Genomic DNA, 26,809 nt, shown 5'->3' on the forward strand with positions numbered 1-26,809 from the left:
GATTTGGAAAGGCCGGTACAGCATACACACCACTGCCTGCAGAAAATCCACACCTGGCCCCCTCTCAGTTTCCTTCTGATTCCTCCTGGTGGGGGCAGGACTGGGAAGAAGCAAGAGAAGAACAGGGTCCATTGAAACCCTCCACCCACAGAGTGAACTACACAACTCCGGGCAAGTTATAGAACTTCCTTGGGCTTTAATGTCCTCGACTGTAAGATGGAAAAAATGGTAGCTGCTGACTTCATGGGCTTCCCAGGTGGCTCAGTGGTAAAGAATATGCCTGCCAATGCAAGAGACGCAGGTTGGATCCCTGGGTTGAGAAAGTCCCCTGGAGGAGGAAATAGCAACCCACTCTAGTATTCTTGCCTGAAAAATCCCATGGACGGAAGAGCCTGACAGGCTATAGTCCATGGGGCTGCAAAAGAGTCGGCACAACTTAGCAACTAAACAATAGCAACAACTAACTTCAAGGGGCAGCTGGAAGGGCTTGCTGTAGGAGTGGATGGCAAGCACTTAGCACAGCACTTACACAGAGTAAGCACTCAGGCAGGTGTGCTTGTGTGCATGTATGAAGTCTACTGGAGGATAAACTTTCTAATTAGATTTGAGTCTTTCCTGCATCTCTTACGCCTTCACCTTTCCTTAGAGTTCCCAGGGGCTGCCCCAGGGAGATCCCATAGCCTTGCTCAGCACACAGCGTGATGCAGCATTTGGCTTGGGCACAGAGCTTTGCTGGGAGCAAGTGTCCCTCTCCGCAGACAAGGGGAATCGGGAATTAAGAGGAGCCGGTGCCTGGGAGGCTCAGCAGCTCTCTCCCTGTCCTCGCGTCCTCACACGCCGATGATCACACACATGCATATGCACAGTCCGTGGCTCAAGAAGACACGTCCCGCCTGGGGACTCCGACCCCCAGGGAGGCGAGGACCACTGAGGAAGAGGCGGGCTACCCAGGAAGGTCCCGCTGGAAGTCAGCTTCCCTCGCGCCAACCTCTCCCTCAGCCTGCTTATTTCTGGTTATTTCCCAGCTGAGAATTTCTCTCAAATTGGTGATTGTTCATATTGTCAAGTTTTAGCCACAAATGAACCATGAGCAAGTCTGCTCCATGAAAGTCTCTCGCCCATAATTACAGCCCACGATAAACACACCACATTGTTATCATCATCAGTCATGGTGCATTATTCGAAATTTTAAGTTGTGTCTCCTCTTTACAAGGAGAAGAGGTTCCTACAGTGAAGGCAGCGGGAACGACAGTGACCTTGACTTGCTTATTATATGCTGAGAATTGGCCCCAGAGATGTTCATTTCCAAGAGTTTAAAACAATCTTAGAATAGTTACGTCTCGCAGGATTTTCTCATTATTATTGTCAGATTATTTCCATAATGGAGCTATATTTAATTAGTCGAGCCTCAGCAGTCTTCAGGAGATGGGTGACCTGAGGAATGACACGCTGTGAGCCCCTCTGTGTCAGGGTCCGGGCGAAGCCTGGGCCCTCCCCCTCCTGATGGTCTCTAAGAGCACGAGGCTGGGCTCTCTCTCCAGCAAAGCCTGAGTCTGGCCTCACTGCGCTTGGTGGTGGAGCTTTCACTCTTGGGCTTGTCTCTTCCTTGCTCTCAGGGACCTGGGACCTAGTCCCTGGAAAGAATCCACAGACTCTCTCCGGAGTAACAGTTCCTGTCCTAACAGCCCTTCTCCAGGGGTTCTCCCAAAACCTGGGTGAGGCTAGTACTGCACAGTCTCCAATTTCAGGCAGATGGCCTCTTCGATGATCGTTCATATCCAAAGTCAAAACAAGGAGCATGGTGGGGGGAAGGCAATAGAGGGAAAGAGTAGGGTAAAGGTGCGGAGGTGGGAGGGAGGAACAAAGGAGCAGGGACAGCGTGAGGAGACAGTGAGCACCCGGTGAGGAGGCAGCCACTGCTGGGGACGTGGGGGCGCTGCCCGATCCCGCCCACCTCCCACTCCTTCCCAAGCTAGGAGCCATCCACCCGGCCCAGTCTCTGCTCATCAGAATTTGTTGAATGAATGCAGGTATTCCTTCTGACTGGATGTACTAATCACACTTCCATAGTCCGTATCATGTTTCACAATGTTTTATTTTTTGGCGTTCTGCGTGGCATTTGGGATTGAACCAGGAATTGAACCCGTGATCCATACGTTGGAAGTGAGGAGTCTTAACCACTGAACCTCTGGGGAAGTCCCTAGAACATTTTATTTTAGAATGAAAACTAGAGGTGGAGAAAACCTGATAACAATTACGTATATGAATATATCCATATGTAATCATATACACACACATTACACTTTATGGGCTTTCCAGGTGGTGCTAGTGGTAAAGGACCTGCCTGCCAATGCAGGAGATTTAAGAAATGTGAGTTTGATCTTTGGGGCAGGAAGATCCCCTGGAGGAGGGCATGGCAACCCACTCCAGTATTCTTGCCTGGAGAATCCCATGGACAGAGAAGCCTGAAGGGCTACCATCCATAGGGTCACAAAGAGTTGGACCGGACTGAAGCGACTTAGCATGCATGCATGCATATATTACATTCTATATTTTAAAATGTATAATTTACCAAAAAAGTGTACAAATCTTAGGTGTACAGCATGTTGAACTTTCAAAAACAGATCAGACCTAGTTTGTGTGAGACTCCACAGCCAACCGGGAGGCTCTGCAAGACCTTGTTCAACTGAGTAGCCAAGGCACGGCCCGCATCCTGCCGCCCAAGTCCCAGCGACCCCTTTGCCAGCCAGAGGAGCGAGCTCCGAGCACCTTGTGCTGCAGCCACTCCTCAGGGCCAGAAGCAGGGAAGCTGAGAGCGAGAAACCCCCAGACCCAAACTCAGCCTCTTCCCGTCGCTCGGATCATCATGACCCACTTCAACAAGCGCCCTTCCTATGGGCTCTAGGCTGAGGTCAAGAACAGGATTGCTTCCAAGTGTGATCATCGGGCAGAAGAAGACCTTCGCTATTGGACAGAAGAGGTGACAGGCATGAGCACTGGCACCAGCTGGACTTGAAAGATGGCATGATCCTCTGTGAACTCATGAGCAAGCTACAGCCAGACTCAGGCAAGGTCAATGAGTCCTCATTAAACTGGCCTCAGTTGGAGAATTCTGCAACTTGATTAAAACCATCAAACTTACAGCATGAGGCTACATGACATATTTCAAGCAAATGATCTTTCAGAGAATGGAAACACAACCCAAGTTCAGACGATGCTCATGGCCCTAGAAGGTCTGACCAAAACAAACGGATTCCATACAACCATTGTCATTAGAGCTAAGTACGCAGAAAAACAAGATGTTTTGATGAAGGAAAATTAAAAGCTGGCCGAAGTGTAACTGGTTTGTAGATGGGAGCCAACATATGCACCAGGCGAGAAGGGAAGACAGCCTATGGGACGAGGAGGCATCTTTGTGATCCCCAAATGCAAACTGACAAGCCTTTGGATCAGACCACAATTAGTCTGCAAATGGGCGCCAACAAAGGAGCCAGGCAGGCAGGAATGTTAGCACTGGGTACCCAAAGGGACATCTAGAAGCTAACATTACAACCTGTGGGCAACTCCACAATTTTTCTACATGTAGGTACCAACAAAGTCGCTTCCAGAAAGGAATGAGTGTATGGACTTGGGCAGCAAGAGTACGTGCTGCTCCCACAGAACCTGTCATTCACAATGGAAGCCAAGGAACAGGAACCCATGAGTCGGAAATCAGTGATAGTGATTACCAGGCAGAATACCCGGATGAATATTCATAGTGAGTACTAAGTACAAGGCACTGATTATTAGATTCACGGAGGAGCTCTATGTTTAGCCTATTGCTTTTATTCAGTGAGAAACAAGCTAGCCTTGAGTAATTTTTATCTTGCCTTCCGAAAACACTATTATGTTCATTGTACCTAACGGATATATTGCCTTACGTGCATTCCTTTTTCTGCCTCTTCCCTCAATAGTTGCCTTTTAGTATTGTGACAGTTAAATTCTACAGCATAACCAATAACTCGCATATGAAGTAAAAAGGAATAATGTGAAAGGGGAGTACTCCTGTACAGTCAATTCTTTTATTAAACATCTAGCATTTGTACAGTCCTCTACTTAAACCGGTATTTTCAAACAATAGGAAGCTTTTTTCTTTACACTTTAGTATCTGGTTTCCACATGGAAGACTAAACTCATGCCTATAGCTAACTGTGTAGGCTAAGTTGCACGTGCATGCTTAGTCGTGTCTGACTCTGCAACCCCGTGGACTGCAGCCCACCAGGCTCCTCTATCTATGGGATTCTCCAGGCAAGAATACTGGAGTGGGTTGCCATTTCCTTCTCCACAGGATCTTCCTGACCCAGGGATTGAACTCAGGTCTCCTGTGTCTCTTGCATTGGCAGGTGGGTTCTTTACCACTGAGCCACTAACTAACTGGTCTTTGCCGACTAAATTTAAGATGCAGGACTTTAGAAATTTACATATCAATGATTCTACAGTATTGTTTACTAATTTTTAAATAAAGTCCTGATCAGTGTTGGGGGGAGAAAAAAAAACAGAACAGACCTGTGTAAATAGCAGCTTAGTCAAGAAAATAAATTAGCAAAGCCTCCCAGAGTACTACTCATGCCGCTTCTGACCACTAACCTCTCCCCACCCCAAGGGTAACCACTGTCCTGAATTTTAATGTGAAGCTTAGTTCTGCCTATTTTTGAACCTCGTATTCTGCTCACATATTCTTTTTTGCCTGACTTCTTTCGCTCTACATTCGTGAGCTTCTTCTACATTGCTGCTTGTAGTTATACTCCTTTCATTCTCACTGATACATATTATATTCCACCATGTGAATACTCCTTTCATTCTCACTGACGTATATTATATTCCACCGTTCATGTATCCATTCTTCTACTGATGAGCTTTCGTGTAGTTCTGTGTTTTGTGTATTGAAAACAGTGCTGCTATAAACATTCTTACACTCATCTCTTCAGGAGACTTCACAAATACACGTGTTTACCTAGAGTGGAATTGTTGGGTCCTATGTACACAAACGTATGTTCCACTGTAACGGATGTTTCTATGCATCTTTCTCACATTCAAATGTACCTTCTTGGTCTATGTGAGTCCCAGAGGCAGGACTGCAGGGCACTGGATCTCTATCACCACTGAGAAGCAGTCCATGGCGTCAACAGGTCATGCAAAAAGAAGAAACCTTTAACTCTAATCCGTTTCTGCTATTTTTTTAAATAAGTAATGTTGAGAAAGAATAATCACTGCCAGAGTATCAGTAACTGCAAAATGGCCAGCAGAGGAGGCTGACCCAACACAGCACAGCCGTCCTGTTTAGGCCCACAGCAGCCTTGCCCCATCCACAGAGAAACAAACTACCCACCTACTGTGTGCTTGCGTGCCAAGTTGCTTCAGTCATGTCTTGAGTCTTTTACGACCCCATGGAGTGTAGCCCACCAGGCTCCTCTATCCATGGGATTTTCCCAAGCAAGAATGTTGGAGTGGGTTGGCATACCCTCCTCCAGGGGATCTTCCCGACCCAGGGACTGACCCATGTCTCATGTCTCCTGCATTGGCGGGCAGTTTCTTTACCACTAGTGCCCACAGCAAATACCCAATGATGGAAAACAGAGGACCCTGAGAACAGCATCTCATTTAGCTCATGACTTGTTTTTCTCAAATTAGACTTAAAAAGCACTTGAATGTATTCCAGTGATGGGAGATGAAAGGGAAAGGGAAACATAACAATGATTGCCATGTAAACCACGTGCTCTCCAACCGCATGCTGAGACTCAGTGTTTCACAACACTGCTTTCCATTGGACAAGGTCATCAAAATAGTGACAAAGCTCCGAAGGACAAGTCCCCTCAGAGAGCCTGCCTCTCCATATTATGAAGTCTTCTAAACACTGCCTCAGAAACTACTGTCTTTTATTCCATATTTTGAGAAGAAGACAAGTTTTCAAGTAAAAGCCCAGTGAAGTCATACAGGTGCCATGTGAGCATTCTTCATCACCAAAAGTGAAAAAACTCAAATGTCAATCAGCTGGTGAGTGGACAAACCAAATGTGGTGCATAACCATACAATGAAATGCTGTTCAGGCAAAAAAAGGAATGAACCACGGACACCTGATATAACATAGATGGACTTTGAAAACATTAAGCTAAGTAAATGGAAAAAAAAAATGTTAGTCATTCAATTGTGTCCAACTCTCTGCAACCCCATGGACTGTAGCCCACCAGGCTCCTCTGTACATGGAATTTTCTAGGAAAGAACACTGAAGTGGGTAACAATTCCCTTCTTCAGGGCTACTATATACTAAATAGATAAGCAACAAGGATATATTCTACAGCTCAGGGAACAGAGGCAATATATTACAATAACTATAAATGGAGTACAACCTTTAAAAATGATAAAATCACTATATTGTACACCCATAACAGATAATATTGTGCACCAACTACACAGCAATTAAAAAATAGCATAACCTTCAGAAAACAAGGTGATAAAAATTTGGTACAGTGATGACACATAGAAAATGAACAATAGGACCTTCTCTGACACAAACTGCAGCAATATCTCTTTGGATCTGTCTCCTACAGCAATGGAAACAAAAACAAACAAATGAGATCTAATTAAGCTTAAAAGCTTTTGCATAGCAAAAGGAAACCATAAACAAAATGAAAAGACAACTTACAAAATGGGAGAAAATATTTGCAAATGATGCAACTGACAAGGGATTAAGCTCCAAAATATAGAAACAGCTCATATAGCTCAATATAAAACAAACAAACACCTCAATCAAAAATGGGCAGAAGACCTAAATGGATATTTCTCCAAAGAAGAATGCAGATGGCCAAAAGGCACATGAAAAAATGGTCAACATGGCTAATTATTAGAGAGATTCAAATCAAAACTACAATGAGGTATCACCTCATACCAGTCAGAACGTGTGTGTGTGTTGGGTCGCTCAACTGGGTCCGACTCTTTGTAACCCCATAGACTGTAGCCCGCCAGGCTCCTCTGTCCATGGAATTCTCCAGGCAAGAATACTGGAGAGGGTTGCCATTCCCTTCTCCAGGGGATCGTCCCAACCCAGTGATGGAACCCAGGTCTCTCCTGCATTGCAGGCAGATTCTTTACCATCTCAGCCACCAGGGAAGCCCCACCAGTCAGAATGGTCATCATCAAAAAATCTACAAATAATAAATGGTGGAGAGGGTGTGGAGAAAAGGGAGCCCTTCTACATTGTTGGGGGGAAGGCAAACTGGTGTAGCCAGCATGGAGGACAGTAGAGAGGTTCTTCAAGAAACTGAAAATAGAGCTACCATATGATCCTGCAATCCCACTCCAGGCATATATCTGGAGAAAACCATAACTGAAAAAATATACATACCCTATTATTCACTGAAGCATTATTCACAATAGCCAAGACATGAAAGTAACCTAAATGTTCATCGATGGATGAATACATAAAGAAGATGTGTGGTACATATATATACAATGGAATATTACTCAGTTATTAAATAAAAAGCCAAAATAATGCTATTTCCAGTGACATGCATGGACCTAGAGATTGTCATACTGAGTGAAGACAGAAAAAAACAAATATCTATGATATAACTTAAATGCAGAATCTTAAAAAAATGATATAAATCAACTTATTTACAAATCACAAACAGACTCACAGACAGAAAACAAAGTAATGGTTACCAAAAGGGAAAGGTGGGGAGGATAAATTAGGAGTCTGAGAGTAACATATACACACTGTGCTGAGCTTAGTCGCTCAATCGTGTCTGACTCTTTGCAACCCCATTGACTGGAGCCTGCCAGGCTCTTTTGTCCATTGGGATTCTCCAGGCAAGAATACTGGAGTGGGTTGCCATGCAGGGGATCTTTCTGACCCAGGGATCTTTCTGACCCAGGGATGGAATCCAGGTTGCCCACATTGCAGGTGGATTCTTTACCAGCTGAGCTACCAAGGAAACCCCAACGTATACACACTACCGTATAAGAAATAGATAATCAATAAGGATCTACTGATAGCGCACAGAACTATACTCAATATTTTGTAATAACCTATAAAGGGAATCTGGAAAAGAATGTGTGTGTATGTGTGTTTGTACATAACTGCATTTGCTGTATACCTGAAACTACCACAACACTGTATATCAACTATGCGTCAATAAACACGTAAGTAAAGGAAGAAAGAAAGTGCCTAATAAGCGAGTGTTGATAAAGTGACAGAAACAGAAGAAACTAGCTCTTTACAAACATACTTTGGACATTCCTGGGACATACTCTTCAGCGACATCTCTCAGACCCTTTTATCCACTAAAGGGTACAATTTTCTCTATATTACATAAGGAGTTAAACTGGTGAGGCTGCTATTCAGTCAAAGGGGGAAATCCTGCCATAAAGGAAGAAACGTCAACGAGCAGAGAACCGGGATGGGAAGAGCTCTCTCCAAGGTCCGCAAGGATGAGCTGTCTATCCAGGAGCTACCACTGGGAGTGCCTGTTGGCTGAGGATCAGCTGGACAAATTGCCCCGTCTTCCTTCCATTTCCCAAGAACCCATGCTGAATGCCTTCCCACCCTCCCCCTTCTTCCTCAAGTAAAAGCAAGGATCTTACCATCAGGGCTGTGGACCCAAGAAAAAGCAGATCCCATCACCATACCTCTCAAACTGCTGAGCAAGCTGCTCCTGTTGGAGGTGGCAGAAGCAAGTATGATAATGATGGTTTCTACTGTCCAACAGCCAACTCATGCCAGATCAACCACTGTCCCCTATGCCTGCCTCACCTTGTTACTGAAACATATTCTATGTAATCCCCCAAATAACAAGTTGTAATAGGATCTTTTTAGTTATCACTCTCAGCAATGCCAGTAGTACTCCATAAATCAGAACTTTCCTTAACAGTAATATTCCAGGATGGTAGTTTCAAATTTATCCTGTAATTACCAAGGGCTGACCTGCCTCTTGAGAAACCTATATGTAGGTCAGGAAGCAACAGTTAGAACTGGACATGGAACAACAGACTGGTTCCAAATAGGAAAAGGAGGACGTCAAGGCTGTATATTGTCACCCAGCTTACTTAACTTCTATGCAGAGTACATCATGAGAAACGCTGGGCTGGACGAAGCATAAGCTGGAATCAAGATTGCCGGGAGAAATATCAATAACCTCAGATATGCAGATGACACCACCCTTATGGCAGAAAGTGAAGAGGAACTAAAAAGCCTCTTGATGAAAGTGAAAAAGGAGAGTGAAAAAGTTGGCTTAAAACTCAACATTCAGAAAACTAAGATCATGGCATCTGGTCCCATCACTTCATGGCAAATAGATACGGAAAGAGTGGAAATAGTGTCAGACTTTGTTTTTTTGGGCTCCAAAATCACTGCAGATGGTGACAGCAGCCATAAAATTAAAAGATGCTTACTCCTTGGAAGGAAAGTTATGACCAACCTAGATAGCATATTCAAAAGCAGAGACATTACTTTGCCAACAAAGATCCGTCTAGTCAAGCTATGGTTTTTCCAGTGGTCATGTATGGATGTGAGAGTTGGACTGTGAAGAAAGCTGAGTGCTGGAGAATTGATGCTTTTGAATTGGAGAAGACTGTTGAGAGTCCCTTGGACTGCAAGGAGATCCAACCAGTCCATTCTAAAGGAAATCAGTCCTGGGTGTTCATTGGAAGGACTGATGCTGAGGCTGAAACTCCAATACTCTGGCCACCTGATGGGAAGAGCTGACTTATTAGAAAAGACTCTGATGCTGGGAGGGATTGAGGGCAGGAGGAGAAGGGGACAACAGAGGATGAGATAGCTGGATGGCATCACCGACTCGATGCACATGAGTTTAGGTGAACTCCAGGAGATGGTGATGGACAGGGAGGCCTGGAGTGCTGCAATTCATGGGGTTGCAAAGTTGGACATGACTGAGCAACTCAACTGAACAGAACTGAACTGAAGAAAGACTGCCTACAGAACGAGCCCTTCTCCATGGTCCTGGGGCCATCTTCATGAATGCCAGTCACAGTGAGAAGATCTTATGGAACAAGAGCTTCCCTCTATTGTCTTTTTTTCTCTTTTTTTTTTTTCTAAATGTAGCTTATTGCAATTTTTAAAAATCATCACATTGCTTTCAACTTTTTAAAAAATGATGTTTTAGAACATCTTTGGTTTTTTGTACTGTTCCTTTTTCAGAAATTATCTACATATGTATAAAAAATTCTGACTGGCATATTCTAAAATTTCAGGGTTTTGTTGGATATCAACAGAGCTGTTAAAAATCAGCTGGTTGCAACTCTACTCAAATAAAAAAATCAGCTGGTTAACATTTTAGCGTCAGATAGATTTAGATCCATCCCTTACTGGTTATTTTACTGTAGAGAAGCTACTTAACTTTTCTGAGTATCAGCTACTTCTTCTGTAAACAGGATATATCATCAACTTGATAAAATTTTTTGAAAATTAAATAAGGTCATGTATAAAAACACTATTTTAGAGAAATGAGATAAGGCATATATCTATAATGCCTGGGGGCAACCCACTCCAATATTTTTGCCTAGGAAATCCCATGGACAGAGGAGCCTCGCAGGCTACAGTCCATAGGACCTTGAAAGAGCTGGACACAACTTAGGACTCAACAACAATCATCTAGAATGCATACAGATGCCAGCTTTCAATAACCACTATTATTATTGCAACTATATGACTAAACAATCACGATTGACTCTATTTCAATACTGCTTTCTTCAAGACTTAATCCATCTTTGGGGATTGGAGACACTTGAAGATACCTGGCCTTCTGTGACTTCTGTGAATATATCTGTCACACAGGAAGTTCTGGGTTTAAATGAAGTATTTCTCTGACCTCACCTTGTCAATAAAGTCCGATGGAAAATGCTTGTTCCGGACACATTTTGTGCACTACTTCACAATTTTCTCACCTCTGCCTTATTAGCTACAACCAGAACTACCGACTAGGAGAATTACACAGTACCCACCTGGGATGGAGTTTCTCTGGCACCCAAGGGTGGGATTCCTAGAGGTGTGGGGAGTTTACCCGTATGGAGTGGCCCTGAGATTTGCCACAGGGACACTAGTGCACAAGCCCCACAATCCTGAACTCCCAAATGCCCGTAAACTTTCTGACCAGCAAAGCAGCTCCTTCTTTAGGGAGGAGAGCTGCCCCTTCTTGCCTGGAGACCTGCAAAGAGCTCACCTGACTCAGCTGCCTCATAAGATGATGCTTCCCTTCCTCAAAATCCTTCCACCACTGCTGATAATTAGGGCCAGGTCTCAGCACAGCCTGCAGGGAAATTTCCTACAGAGAGTCCCTGCTCCTGCAGGAAACAGCTTTGTACTAAAGGACTCTCAGGTTCCACTGTTATGTACAGATGGGATGGAGAACGTGTGGGTGAGGAAGCATTGATGCAGTGAGTGTCAGGCTGAACTGAAGAGACCTTACCAACCAAGAAACACTCTCCTGTAACTGGTGGCTTAGTATCCTGGCACAGACACCTGAAGGTGGTCCTCAAATGTCAGGATGGTTCCTAGAAGCCTAGGCACAAGGATGGCCTAACGTGAATTAAATGGAGATTCTGGAACCACCTTGGCATGATATTGAGAGATGAGTTGAAGGTTTGAAGGTTGAAGGGTTATGATTGGACTTATCACAAGAAAATAAAGAACAGCCCACTATCTGACCATGGGTACTTTCTAGGAGCCACTGGTGGTAAAGAACCCACAATGCAGGAAACATAAGAGATGCGGGTTCAATCCCTAAGTCAGGAAGATCCCCTGGAGGAAGGCATGGAAACCCACTCCAGTATTCTTGCCTGGAGAATCCCATGCACAGAGGAGCCTGGAGGGCTCCAGGCCACAGGGTCGCAAAGAGTTGGACACAACTAAAGCGACGTAGCACACAGCATGCACAGCTGACCATGATTCTAGAAAAACCAAGAGGTTGCTCCTTTCTCTAAAGGGTAAGAGCACTGGTGAGATGTCCAATGGTCCTGGTCTCCGTTGGCTGGAGCTGACATGGGAGACGCTTCCTGGTATTGGGCTCTTTTGGAGGATGACGGGATTCCAGAAGACCAGAGGCCCAGTGGTGACAACTAAGCATCAGAGGCTAAATGAATATAAACACCATAATCAAAGCAAGGCCAGAGTGACAAATGGGGTGCTTTGATCATTAGGTGTCAGTAAGGCCTAACGCGGCTCCCATATTAGGCATTACTGACAATTAGGAACCTGTGGTCATGACGGATCGGCTGCAGGCAAGATGGGTGGACTGACTAGGGGTGTTGTTTGACTTGTATAAAAAAAAAAAAAAAAATCAACAGTGAGCTGGAGGGACTTCCCTGGTGGCCCAGTGGCTAAGACACCATGCTCCCAACACAGGGGGCCTAGGTTCAATCCCCGATCAGGGAACTAAATCCCACTAAGGATCCTGCATGCCACAACCATGACCTGGCACAGACAAATAAATAAAATTTAAAAAGAAAAAGTAAACAAACAACAACAAAATTAAAAAGTGAGAGAGTGCGCTGGAGAACAGAAGACTGACATCAGCTGCTATAATCCACAGGTTCACAGGCCACTGGAAGAGAAGAGGCTAGGTTTCCTTGGAGAGGAACCCGGCCAGAGAGTTCATATGGTAAAGAATTCACTGGTCCTGCTACAAAGATCTGTAACTGCTTACGAGGATCTTTGGCACTGGGGAAAGTGGATGCCAAATCTTTTGTGTTGGACTGGGTCTGAGTTGACCCTGAACCCGTGGGACCTAAAAGGTAGTTCTCCAGGTGGAGTGTAGGCTTACGGAGACCCAGTGACAAATGGACCACATCTGTTTCACTGCGAGTCGAGCAGGTCCACACAAGCATCTGTGGGTATTTCCCCAGCCTCCAGCTGTAAAGTACATAGAGAGAAATGTAGACACGAACAGAACCCTGAACCCTTACAATGGCTCCCTAGGAAGACTCAGGACACCATCTCGAGAAAAGGAAGATCTACAGATGCTATTATTCTTATATCTGTAAAACAAAATACTACTCGTCCCTGACATAATAGTTGGCAGTCTAAAACGGTAAAACAAAAAGTAGTATATTTGCCTTTAGAAGATGGTATGAAGGAACATTTATGGGCTTCCCAGGTGGTGTTATTGGTAAAAGCATCTGCCTGTCAGTTCAGGAGATGAAAGAGATGAAGGTTTGATCCTTGGGTGGGAAGATCCCCTGAGGAAGGCATGGCAACCCACGCCAGTATTCTTGCCTGGAGAATCCCATGGACAGAGGAGCCTGGCTAAAGTCCATGAGGTTGCAAAGAGTCAAACACGACTGAGCAACTTATCAAGCACACACATGAAGGAACTACAACAGCTTTTTGTCATGTCTGACATTCCTTGCATTTCCATGGTATTTAGTGACCTAAATTCTGCCCAGCATCAGGCAAGCTGAATATAAAATGCCACAAAAACCCAAGAACAAATAGACATTTGGCAACTTGAAAGTGAGTAGTTAAAAGGTACTCATTTGGGCAAATGAAATCCCTACTCTTCCCACAGAGTTACCTTCCTCTTAATGACCAGAAATAGAACTTTGTGAGACAAATAGAAAGGGGGGGAAAAAATGACACCAGTTTCTGAAATTGAAATTAACAGGCTATAATTAGCAGTACCTTCAGCTAATTTCTGCCTTAAGAAGAATATGCTGCAAAGTTAGTTAACACTGAATTACTTATACTGATTATCTCAAATAATTTCAGGTGTCACAGTTCATCCAAATAGTGACACAGAAAATTCTTACAGCTAAGGAGTAATATTCTACTCGTATTCTTCCCTTATTTGCCTTCACAGTGCTTTGCAAAAAGTAGATACTCATTATGTAGTTAGTGAGAGCTATTTGTCTATGACAAAAGACCACTAGAAAAGCAGCCCTTTGCAGACCAGTCTAACTGTGGGTACACTGTTCATTTTGTTTAGTCATCCTAACACTTGGAATCTAAATGGAACATGAATTTTGGCTGAAAAAATGTCACTGGCTATTATATCTGGAAAATACCAGGGTCCTGGAGTGAGAATATAAAGTGGTAATCTTCACAAGTACATGGCTTTACATTCTGCAGTGGAGCTTTTCAAAAGCTTTGCAGATTGGTGTTATTCACTATACTTGTGTCTCCCCAAATTTATGTATTGAAGCCTAATCCCCAGTGGGATAGAATTGGGAAGCTGCTTTGGGAGGTAGTTAGGTTTAGATGAGGTCATGAGGGTGGGGCCCCATAATGGGATTAGTACCCTTCTAAGAAGAGAATGAGACCAGAGTCCCCTCTCTCCCTGCCATCTGAGGATACAGCAAAGAGGTGGCTGTCCACAAGCTAGGAAGAGAGTCCTTGCCAAAACCAGAATCACCCAGCATCTTGACCTTGGACTTCCTGGCCTCCAGAACTGTGAGAAAGAAATGATTGCTACTTACACCACCCAGTCTATGGTTTTCATTATAGCAGCCTGAACTAAGATAGTTGTCCTCACATCTATTTTAGAAATTATTTTAAATTTAACCATACAAGTAATACATATGTAATTTCTCACTGTACATTAAAATTCAAATATGACAGTGAAAGAAAAATTCCCCTTGAATTTCACCTTCTCTTCATCCCAATTTCCTTCCTGTAGGAAACTATATTCCCAGTTTGACGATATCCCTTTCAAATTATTTCTGTGGGCATGTATACACACACACACAAGCACAAACACATATTCTCTCAATGGTATATAGTTGTGTGTGTGTGTATTTTAATAATTATCATATTAATTCTTTGCAACTTGATTTTTTTTAAAAAACTGATGTAGTAGGATTCTGTGGAATACTAGTTTATTTAGACATTCCTTTATTGATAATCATTTAGGCTGTTTACAATTCTTTTTTTATTTCTGTCACAAATAATGTGGCAATGAACAAATATCTCTTTGCATCCATCACATACATTTTCAGATGGAACAAAGGGATAAAACGTGCCCATCTTGCCCAGCTTTGCAGTATGGACTAGAGAAAAACAGAGAAAGCTCACCAGCCTACTGGCTTACTTTCCAAGGTTCTCCCTACGTAATATAAGGTCATTCATTTTACTTAATTCAGATGCTATTAAATATATATATATATACACACTAAAATATATCTTTTTAACTCTATAAATATAAAGTGAAAGTGTTAGTTGTTCAGTCATGTCTGACTCTTTGTGACCCCAAGGACCGTAGCCCACCAGGCGCCTCTGTCCATGGGATTCTCCAGGCAAAAGTATTGGAGTGGGTAACCATTTCTTCCTCCATGGGATCTTCCTGACCCAGGTATTGGATCCAGGTCTCCTGCACTGCAGGCAGATTCTTTACTGTCTGAGCCACAAGGGAAGCCATACAATACAATTATGTGTGTGTGTGTGTGTGTGTGTGTGTGTGTGTGTGTATAAATGCACATACATTCAAGTTAGCCTTTGCAACAACTCCTACTGGATCAGCTGCTGCTGCTGCTGCTAAGTAATTTCAGTCGTGTCCAACTCTGTGCAACCCCATAGACGGCAGCCCAGCAGGCTCCCCTGTCCCTGGGATTCTCCAGGCAAGAACACTGGAGTGGGTTGCCATTTCCTTCTCCAATGCATGAAAGTGAAAAGTGAAAGTGAAGTCGCCCAGTCGTGTCCGACTCTTCACGACCCCTGGACTGCAGCCTACTAGGCTCCTGTGTCCATGGGATTTTCCAGGCAAGAGTACTAGAGTGGGGTGCCATTGCCTTCTCCTACTGGATCAGCTGCTGCTGCTACTGCTAAGTCACTTCAGTAGTGTCCAACTCTGTGCGACCCCATAGACGGCAGTCCACCAGGCTCCCTCGTCCCTGGGATTCTCCAGGCAAGAACACTGGAGTGGGTTGCCATTTCCTTCTCCAATGCATGAATGTGAAAAGTGAAAGTGACATCACTCAGTCGTGTCCGACTCTTAGTGACCCCATGGACTGCAGCCCACCAGGCTCCTCCATCCATGGGATTTTCCAGGCAAGAGTACTGGAGTGGGGTGCCATTGCCTTCTCCACTGGATCAGCTACATTCCTTTAAAAATTCCCAGATGTGTCTTTCTCTGCTCATCAGGGCCACAGAGAGGACCGTCGGGCAGCAATTCACCAAGAGTGCATTCCACTGCTCTGAGACTTAGAGGCACGTTCACAGCAGTACATAATCTTCCTTCAAGGAGCGCCTCCATTTCTGGAGATGTAGCTTTTAAGCTGCTTTACAGAGACACAGCAGCGGAGCAAACACCAAAAGGCAAAAGCAGCCCCATCTGGACACCAGGTGGAATCCAGTAGAGATGATAGTAGGAATGATAAGAGAGATAACAGTGCCAGACCTTTTAACCCTGGACCACACATCATGATAAGGTCTTCACTTAAGACCTCTGGACAGCACGGGGGCTGGCCCTGTGAATACCCACATTCCATAGGTGAGCAAATAAACCAAAAAGAGGTCAGGCCACTTAACCGGGATTGTACAGCTAGCCAGAGGTCAGGTCAGGATGTGACCTGCTTGCCAAACTCTAGGGCAACTGTTCTTAACTGCTGGGTGCTGCCTAACTAGCTTCATGATGGCATCCACTGAGATTTCCCTAGTGGTACAGTGGTTAAGAATCCGCCTTGCAATGCAGGGGACTCAGGTTCGATCCCTGGTCGGGGAAGTAATCTCGCCGATGCCGCAGAGCAGCTGAGCCTCAGTGCCACAATGAAGAATCCTGCCACTAAGACCCAATGCAGCCAAATAAACAGATAAATATTTTTTAAAAAAGAAGGCATCATCTTTTTACATTAGGCCAAATATATGGCATTCCTTCAGAATACATGCTTTTTTTTTTACTTAAATTTGCTCTCCACACAGAACAAGGTCCTAAATCATACTGGTCGCTACTGCCAGGGGTTCTCTGTAGAGCATCCTGCTGAAGGGTCCTGGGTACGCTAGGACCTGGCACAGGGATGGAATGTAGGCAGACACCATATGCACATCACGTTCTGTATTTATCAGTGAAACCAAAAGCACAAACTCAGATCTCTGCATTGATCTTTCCGTGTGGATGTGTGTGTTTTTAACTCGTGTCTGTTTTAATCTTATTGCCCCAGCTATCAAAACACAGCAGCTGGGGAAACATGCAAACAGTATACAGTAGTAGAGCTTTTCAAGCCAAATATTTATTTCCTAGAGTGGCTAATTCTTAGAAATGTTACCTTATTTATACCACAGGCATTTGAGATTTACTACTTACACTTAATGAAAGCCAAAGGTTTAGAGGGTACATGACTCCCTTTCTCCTAAATCAAGATGCCTTTCAACATAGTGGAGATATTCAAGTATTACTACTTACATTATAACACAGTTAATCATAAGGAAGTTTTAAATATACATTCAGTTTTAATGAACTTGATTGAGGCAGCGATTGGGGAACCTTACTCTTGTTTAAAACTTGCAATACCTTCTCTTTTCCCTAAAGAAGCTTTGTGCTCTATTTAGCTGAAAGAGGAATCCAAAGAGAGTCCCTCTAAAAGTTTGCCAGGTTCTCACAAAGGTATCCTTTTCCACCTGCCAGGTGGGCAGCACCACTTTGCAATCGTGCTGACAGCAGGGACGGGAATGGGGAACATTCCTCAGGCAGCAGGTCCCTATGTCTACAATGTTTTGGGTGGTTCAGAATGGACCAGCTACCCCCTCCCCCAAGTGCACACACTTCATCACATGACTGAGTTCTATTTTCTACAACAGTCAACACCAAGCAAAATCATTTTCATTAATTTACTTACTTGCATATTGTCTGTCTCCAGTCACCCCCATCCCATGGGAGCTCCAAGAGGGCTGGGGCTTCTCCCATGCTCCAGGTCTCTCCCATGTTCATCACTTTACCCCCAAGCCTGCCACAGTCCCTGGGCACAGTAACACTTACAGATATTTGCTGAATGAATGAATGAATGAATGAGTTGTCTGTGATATGTCTAGTCAAGAATGTAAAAATAAGGGACTAACCTGGCAGTCCAGTGGTTAAGACTGCATCCTTCCACTGCAGGGGGCATAGGTTTGATCCCTGGTTGGGGAACTAAGATCTTGCATCTTGCATGTCACTTGGTATGACCAAAAAAAAAAGGATCTAAAGATTCTGTTAAACAAATTCCTATTCATCAAAAGGTGCTTTACAAACTCACTAGTTAGAAAAAAGATTAGGCCAAAATCTTCATTCCTCCCTCCCTCACTGCTCTGGAGGGATAGACAAATCTTTCAAGTTCAGAAAAGGACTTCTCCATAAAACAGGTTTTCAATGAACTGTTTTTCCCTTTGGGCAAAGGCAACAGTCACAGAGTAATTACAGGCTTGACACCCAACAGGATCATAAATTAATTGAAAAGCTTTGTACCTCCCCCGACTTATCTCTCCTTTGACTGTCAGCAAGAACCCGTTAGGGAGGCAACACGATACCAGCTCAGTGGTTGGGGACAAATGCTTCAAGTCAGCCATAAAAGCCTCTAATTGTCTTTGAAAATTAAACTCTTCTATAGCTGAGCCATACGTGGTTGCATTATTAATATTGCAACTTGACATAGGAAAAAAACAGACCTGCCCCATCCTCCAGGGGATTCAGTCTCCTAGGACATCAGTCTGTAATTTAACATAACAAAATAGACATTTAGCTAACAACCCCCCCCCGCCATATCCTGGGGGTGTAAATGTATTTTCAAGTCAAGTTGAGATGACACACAGACTCAAAAAATACGTGCATTAATATATACTGGATTTCAGAAAACCAAACCTTACTACTTACTGGCACCAGGTACTATGTGACATCCCTAGACTCACCTTGCCCAGGTCACTCAGAGTATCTGGCTTACCCCACAATCCCACCAGGTGTACAGAAGTGGCAGACAGGGAGAGAGCTGCTTTGGGGAGAGTACAGTGATCACGAAGAGAAGCTTTTCTCCACCCACATGCATTCACGGTGGTTGCTGGCGAGGGGGTTCTTGGACAGACTAGAAATACCTTCAGGAAGGGCAGAGCAGAACTGTTCCTCAACTGGACGTCGGCTTGGCCAGCAGACTTGCTAACTTGCCCCTGTGTATTGGGGCAGAGGAAACGACAACTGAAGATGATCTAGAGAAGACCCTAGGGTTAAGAGGGACCAGCTTCCCCTCAAATTCCAGATTCTGGGTCCCTAAGCCATATGGAAGCGGGTCTTCCAGAGTGAATCCAAGAGGAGGAAACAGTGTGGGGCACGTATGGGCTCCTTACCACATCGGGCTGCTACAAGCTCTCAAATACATGCACATTACCTGACCCTTATTAAGTGCTGTAAGCACTAGCAAGTGCATTCATTATTATTCTATTTGAAGTCCAGATTCTATATGACTAGTGACATGACTTTGGGTGTCCCTAACTTCTATGGGCCTCTGTAAAAGTGAAGATAATCATATGTACTTCACAGGGTTCCATGTGTGTATGTTAAGAGTCTCATAACTTGTAAGCACTTAATATAGTGTAAACTATTGGTACTTCATTCATTCATTCATTGGATGACCTTTGAAAAGGTAGTAAAGGTCAGGCATGTTAACAGCAAATCAGAAATGCTTCCTGCCTCCATGGAACTTAAAGTCTAGTGGGAAAGGTTGGCACTGAGCAAGTGATTCTAAGCGTGATATTAAAGGGAAACTTAGTGTACTCTAGCAATATATATAGCTGAGGGAATGAACCTAGCCTGGGAGATCAGGGAAGGCCCCCTTAAGGAAGTGGAATTCCAGATGCAAAAGCACTCCAGGTGGAATGAGCAGCTTGCACAAAGTCCCTGAGTCTAGAATCAGAGCAGCACATTAGATAAGCTGTGGACAGATGACAAAAAGCAAAGAGAAATGTGACAGTGAATTTTATGTGTCAACTTGCTGCACCATAGGGTGCACAGATATTTAGTCAAACACTCAGGATGTTTCTGTAAGGCTGTTTGGGGATGAGATTAGCATTTCGTCAGGGGATCTGAGTATAGCAGATTGCCCTCCATAATGTGGGTGGACTTCATCTAGTTGAAGGTCTGGCTAGAACAAAAAGAGAATTCTCCAGCAGATTGCTTTCAGACTGGTACTGAAACATCAGCTCTCTTGGGTCTCCAGCCTGCTGGCCCAGTCTACAAATTTTGAATTTGTGAGCCTCCATAATCACAAGAGCAAAACACTTATAATAAATCTCTTTATACACACACACATCCCATTGGTCTCTCTGGGGAACCTGACTAATACAGGGAATAAGGAGGGATGACGTGGTGTTGTGGTTGGAGGCCACTCAAAGGTCCAGTGATCCCAGGGATCCAGTCACGGGAAGAGAGGGCAAGGAAGGTGTATGGGGCGATGGTGAGCCCTGGGAAGGCATTTAAGAGGAAGTCCCATGGCCAGATCAGTGATACTGAAATGTTCTGCATGGTGCAGCATGAAGAGCAGAGGGATGGGGCAACGGTAGGGACCAGGGTTATCAACGGGACTACTGTTGCTGTAGCATCACAGATGCAGAGGCTTGGACTGGGATAAGGATTGGGAGATGCTAAAATAGAAGGATCTGAGAAATATCAAGCAGTTTCCATCCATGTGATTGGATAATAATGTCTTTTCTCTTAGAAAAGTGAGATAAAGCATCCTGTAATTCTCCTTCAAGGAAAGTACTTGCTAGTACAGTGGAGTCACTGCTTCTTCCAATTGGAACATATCTATTTGCCCATACCTTCCATTCTATTGATTCCTCTATCTAACAGTGACATAACCGTGAAAACAGAAGCCAAGAGAAAGAACAGATCACAGTGCTGGCTGAATTCCCAGACAGGAGCACACCTCTCCATCCACTGGGCGAGGCGGGGGTGGGTGCGTGGCCATAGGCACACTGAGCCACCTCTTGTCTCCACAGACAAGCTCTCTGGGTCACAGAGCAACAGAGATCAGGCCTCCCACGCTTACAACTCCTAATACTGACTGAGGTTAACAAAGCCTCCTATGAATGCCCATGACGGCATTTTTAGATCTGTGTGGGCCAAATAATCTCAACCATCTTTCTAACCCCTGATGTTCAAATGCAGAAGATGAACAAATAGATTTGCTCCTCAAAGCACCCTCTGTGCTTTCTAAATGGTCTTCCACTGCACAGCATGAGGAGTGAAGGGACCAGGAAAGCTCCGTGCGGCTGCTGGTGGAACCTCTCCACCCAGCATAAGGTCTGACTTTCAGCATCAGGTTATACATGTATCTTGGGAACATTTTCAAAGCAAGTCCTCCTGACCGCGTTTCCTGCATCCTTTATTTATTACTCCAACCTGGGCCCTTCCTGCTGGGCTGGCCTGGCCCCAAGCTGGAATGCTGCAAGTGGAAGGCCTGATGCAGTCTGGGCACTGTGCCAAGTGAGGACCACTGATGCTCTGTCTCTCTGAGTAGGAACTAGGCTCCTTAACTCCCTGCTGCCAGTGAAGGGTTTTATTACTCACTTAAGGTCACCCCAGAATCAGGTCACACAAAAAGGGATTCTGAACAGTATTAAGATAGCTTACACACCTCACTCTGTGCCCAATTCAGGAAACGGTAAATGGACTGTAAAGTCCCCTGCTGACTGTGAACCACTGGGAGCCGGTCAGGCCCCCCCAGTCCCTGTCTCCAGCTGCGGCCACACTGCAGAGCTGGCACAGGACTTCCAGGGCTCACGGTTCACAGATGGAAGGGTGCTGGGCCAGGCTGAGCCGAGGGAATGGGAGGCTCAGAACCCCCACTTCCGTGTAAGAAAGTCTACCCCTCTAGGCCTTCCAGAAGTCAGCACCAGGGCACCGGGGAAATACAGGATGGATTGGACCACTCAAAGATCATTCAAAACTGACGGTAAGCAGGCTTGCTTCAGCAGCACATATACTAACAAAACCTATGGTAACCAATTAGGAGTTTGGCACTAGCAGATACACACTACTATATATAAAATAGATAAATAAGGACCTACTGTATAGCCCAGGGAACTGTATTCAATATCTTGTAATAACCTACACACACACACACATATATACCTGAATCACTTTGCTGTATACCAGAAACTAATACAACACTGTAAACTATACTTAAATTTTAAAAATATCAATGGTAACAAGACCACGCACAGACACACACACACACACACACACACACACACACACACACACACACACATACAATTAGTACCTCAGAAGCAAACCAGCAGCCTGCAGCAGCAAGACGTGACTGCAGAAAATAGTAAAGGTACAAAAAGACCCGACAGGATGGAGAAGCTGGTTTTCCAGTCCAGACCAGATAGGAGGACGTACAGCTTGCTGCCAGCTGGGAGCCCTCAAGGCTAGGGGTCCATGTCTCTAGGAATGGAGCTCTGGGCACAGGCACCCATTTTTAATTTTCTTAAAACAGAGCAGAAAGAGCTCCTTCCTGGGTTTAAGAAGTTCAGCTGAAGGTATTTCCCTTTCCTGCTGGTTGGAGAATTATAAAGGTTATAATTCTAACCTGCTACTCTGGCTCTTCTTCCATAGGGTGAGAAGCATATGAACTGAAGTTATTCACTTTTAAATTGCATATGAGCTCATTTCATCACAGAAACGTGTTGTATAGCCGAACCGACTGTACCATTATTAGACACTAGAGGTAAGAGCATGTAGCATTAGAACCAGTATCTGACATTAGACACCAACCCAGCCCAAGACACTGATTCATGCAGTAAACTCCTCAAGAGTAGTGACTTCAATGTATTTATTTCAACAAGCTCAGCACCGAGCAAGTGGTGGTCAAATGAATAAATGATACTAGCTACTCCAGCCACTGAGAAAACTGTGCAGAGAGAGGTGTGGATCTGGCAACTTTGGCACACCACAGACCCTGTGACATCAAACCTTCCACAGCTTCACTTACGGTAAAAAGGGAGAATTCTAGATCCAGAAGGGAGTGGAAACTCTTCTCTTGGCAGGATAGGAATGAGTTATCAGGATGATAAATATAAAGAAAGAACAGTCCCCTTGTGGCCATAGAGCACTACATCTCAGCTCTTTTGAAAAGCTCAGCGCTTGCCTTTGTCACTTTTTATGACATACCTAAGTGTGTGTGTGTGTGTGTGTGTGTGTGTGTGTGTGAGTGTGTGTGTGCTCAGTCGCTCAGCCATGTCCAACTCTCCACAATCCTACGGACTGTAGCCCACCAGGCACCTCTGTCCATGGAATTTTACAGGTAAGAATCCTGGAGTGGGTTGCCAAGGCCCCCTCCAGGGGATCTTCCCAACCCAGGAATCAAGCCTGTATCTCTTACGTCTCCTGCATTGGCAGGCAGATTCTTTACCACCAGCACCAGCTGGGAAGTCCATACCATAAGTATGTGGATCCCTGAAAGACCCTGAAGTCCTCTAACCATAAGCTGGTCCAGTAATAGAAAAAAAGTCTTCCAGCAAATGAAACAACTGACAAAGGACTAATCACCAAAATATACAAGCAGCTCATTCAGCTCAATACCAGAAAAACAAACAAAATAATCGAAAGGTATAAGACCTAAACAGACACTTCTCCAAAGAAGACACACAGATGGCTAATAAGCACATGAAAAGATGTTCAACATCACTCATTATTAGAGAAATGCAAATCAAAACAAGGAGATATCACCTCATACCAGTCAGAATGGCCATCATCAAAAAAATCTATAAACAAAGAATGCAGAGAGAGGGTGGGGAGAAAAGGGAATGCTCTTGCACTGTTGGTGGGAATGCAAATTGACACAACCACTATGGAGAACAGTATGGAGAGTCCTTAAAAAAAAAAAGGAATAAAACTACCATATGACCCAGCAATCCCACTACTCAATATACCCTGAGAAAACTGTAATTGAAAAAGACACATGTACCCCAACATACATAGCAGCACTATTTACAATAGCCAGGACACGGAAGCAATCTGTATGTCCATCAACAGAGGAATGGATAAAGAAGCTATGGTACATATACACAATGGAATATTACTCAGCCACAAAAAGGAACACATTTGACTCAGTTCTAATGAGATGGATGGACCTAGAGCCTACTACACAGAGTGAAGTAAGTCAGAAAGAGAAAGATATATATCATATATTAACACATATATGTGGGATCTAGAAAGACGGTGCTGATGAACCTATTTGCAGGGCAGTAATGGAGATGCAGAGACACAGAAGAGACTTGTGGACACAGGGCAGGGAAGAGAAGGTGGGACTGATTGAGAGACTGTCATCGATACATGCACAAAACCATATGTAAAATTAGATAGCCAGCGGAAACTTGCTGTATGAAGCAGGGAACTCAAATCCAGTGCTCTGTGACAAACTAGAGGGTGGGATGGGGTGGGAGGTGGGAGAGAGGGTCATGAGGGAAGGGACATATGTATACTTACGGCTGATTCATGTTGATATATGGCAGAAACTAACAAAATATTGTAAAGCAATTATCCTCCAATTTAAAAATAAAATAATTTTTTTAAAAAACTTTCTTTAAACAACAAGGTCCTACTATATAGCACAAGGAACTGTGTTCAATATCCTGGGAGAAACCACCCAGGAAAAGAATATAAAAAAGAACATATATATATATATATATATATATACTTCCCTGGTGGCTCAGACAGTAAAACATCTGCCTACAATGCAGGAGACCAGGGTTCAATTCCTGGGTCGAGAAGATCTCCTGGAGAAGGAAATGGCAACCCACTCCAGTATTCCTGCCTGGAAAATCCCATGGACAGAAATTAATACAACACTGTAAATCAACTATATTTCAATAAAAAATAAAGAAAAAGCCTTCTTGAAACATCTCCTTAGATCCTCTGCAGGACAATCTTTGAAGGCAAATTCCCTCTTTATATTTACCAAGAGCCAGCCCTCCCCAGCTGATCCCACAAAGACAACCACTCACAAATGCAAAAAAGCAAACTGCCTCTCATAGCTGCCACCACTTTCCCTCCTGCCTGAATTCCCAGGGAGTGTGGAAAGAGAAACAGAGGTCACCTGGGACACATGTGTCTAAAAGTTAAAAAACTCTTTTCGGTAATGGGATAATGAGCACCACATGTGAATTTCATCATTTCTTATAATTTGTTGTTCAGTCGCTAAGTTCATGCCCCACTCTTTGCAATCCCATGCATACGCCAGGTTTCCCTGTCCACTATCTCCCAGAGTTTGCTCAAACTCCTATCCATTTATCACACGTTATCTATTTTGCTTCAAAAAAGAAGGAAGATGTTAATCTTGTCCAATGCAAGACTGACTGCAAGGTGCCACAGCTCCTTAAACATCATCCTCTCCTGAGGCCTACCCTCCAGCACCCTGGCACAGATTACCATGGTTAATTGTGGGAGAATAAAACAATAGGCTGAAGAGGCTGCTCCAGCTCTCAGGGGGAAACCTGCCATCTCCATATGACCAAGATGGACCCTGAACACAGAAGGTCATCCCAGCTTTGCTGCCTAGGGATGCTGGCGACCTAGAGCAATCCCTGCATCTTTGATCCCCCTGATGTGCTGAAGGCTGCATCTCAGGAGGGTCAGGACCAGGCTTTGGGGCACCAGAAGTGACCCCTTCCTCCTTACGCAGTGCTGGGGCCAGATACTGAGGCCAGGAGGGTGCAATCTAAATAAGTGCAGCTCAAGGTCATGAGACTTTCCCTCCTAATCTCTTCTGGAAGAGAAGGAGGGAGAAAGTCTACGAGAAATGTTCCTAGAACCAAGAGACGCTAGTCCCTCAATCTTCAGGGGCTGCCCCATAAAAATCTCCCAGGCCACTGGTGAATACTGCTGACCCAGGAAGCTAGAATTCCTTCTACAGATTTGGCAGAAATTAAAAAAATATCTGACAAAGCGAGAGTGACAAACCGAGCAGGGATGACAAACAATTCCTGATTTGGAAGGATATCAGCTTGTTTAATGACCTATTAAGAAGGGTCATCACACACACTGTTTCAAGGAGACACCCCCAAATTATCTCATTTATCTTTTTAATTGAGACAGATTTGATACATAACACTGTGCTATTTTCAGTATTTCATTTCTTACTTTCCCCTTCAGCAGAGATGCCGGCCTCAGCTCAATCTGCAGGAAGCTGTTCGGCAGCTCATTCTCAGTCTCTGACACCCTTTCCCTCTGACCATTCAGAGATGCAGCTAAGTGCCAACAGTACCTCCCCTGCCCAGGCGACAGCCTTGAGAAACCCTGAATGGTGGCTGCCTGCCCTACACCAGAATTCCGGGGACTGCAGCTTCTACAAAGCATCTCCCAGGGACCCTTCTCCCATGGTTGCATACAGATTCTTTCAGGCCAGGAATTAACAAGATTCAGGACCAAGCAAATCAACCCTGAATATTCACTGGAAGCACTAACGTTGAAGCTCAAGCTCCAATACTTTGGCCACCTGCTATGAAAAAGCTGACCCACTGGAAAAGACCCTGATGCTAGGAAAGATTGAGGGCAGGAGGAGAAGGGTACGACAGAGGATGAGATTTGGATGGCATCACCAACTCGATGAATATGAGTCTGAGCAAACTTCAGGAGATAGTGATATACAGGGAACACAGACGTGCTGCAGTCCATGGGGTCTCAAATAGTCGGACATGACTGAGCGATTGAACAAAACAAGGACTATATATTAGGCTTTAAAAAAAAAGGCCCTCAGTTTATCTATATACACCGATAGGGTATTCTTTCTGGAGAAATGTACAAACTCACACCAAGGCATTTCAATTGCCAACACAGTCCAAAGAACTTACATGGGAAGCTAG

At 44.3% G+C, this 26,809-nt stretch overlaps 1 protein-coding gene and 1 pseudogene across 1 annotated transcript in view; one reads left to right on the forward strand and one right to left on the reverse strand.

Moving 5' to 3' along the window:
* ANKRD6 (ankyrin repeat domain 6) overlaps positions 1–26,809 on the reverse strand; it is a 183,426-nt gene that overhangs the window by 73,376 nt on the left and 83,241 nt on the right. The window lies entirely within an intron of this gene.
* Positions 2,867–3,758, forward strand: LOC102186964 (annotated as a pseudogene).

Source organism: Capra hircus, chromosome 9, assembly GCF_001704415.2.
Source record: "Capra hircus breed San Clemente chromosome 9, ASM170441v1, whole genome shotgun sequence".
Classification (NCBI taxonomy): Eukaryota; Metazoa; Chordata; class Mammalia; order Artiodactyla; family Bovidae; genus Capra; species Capra hircus.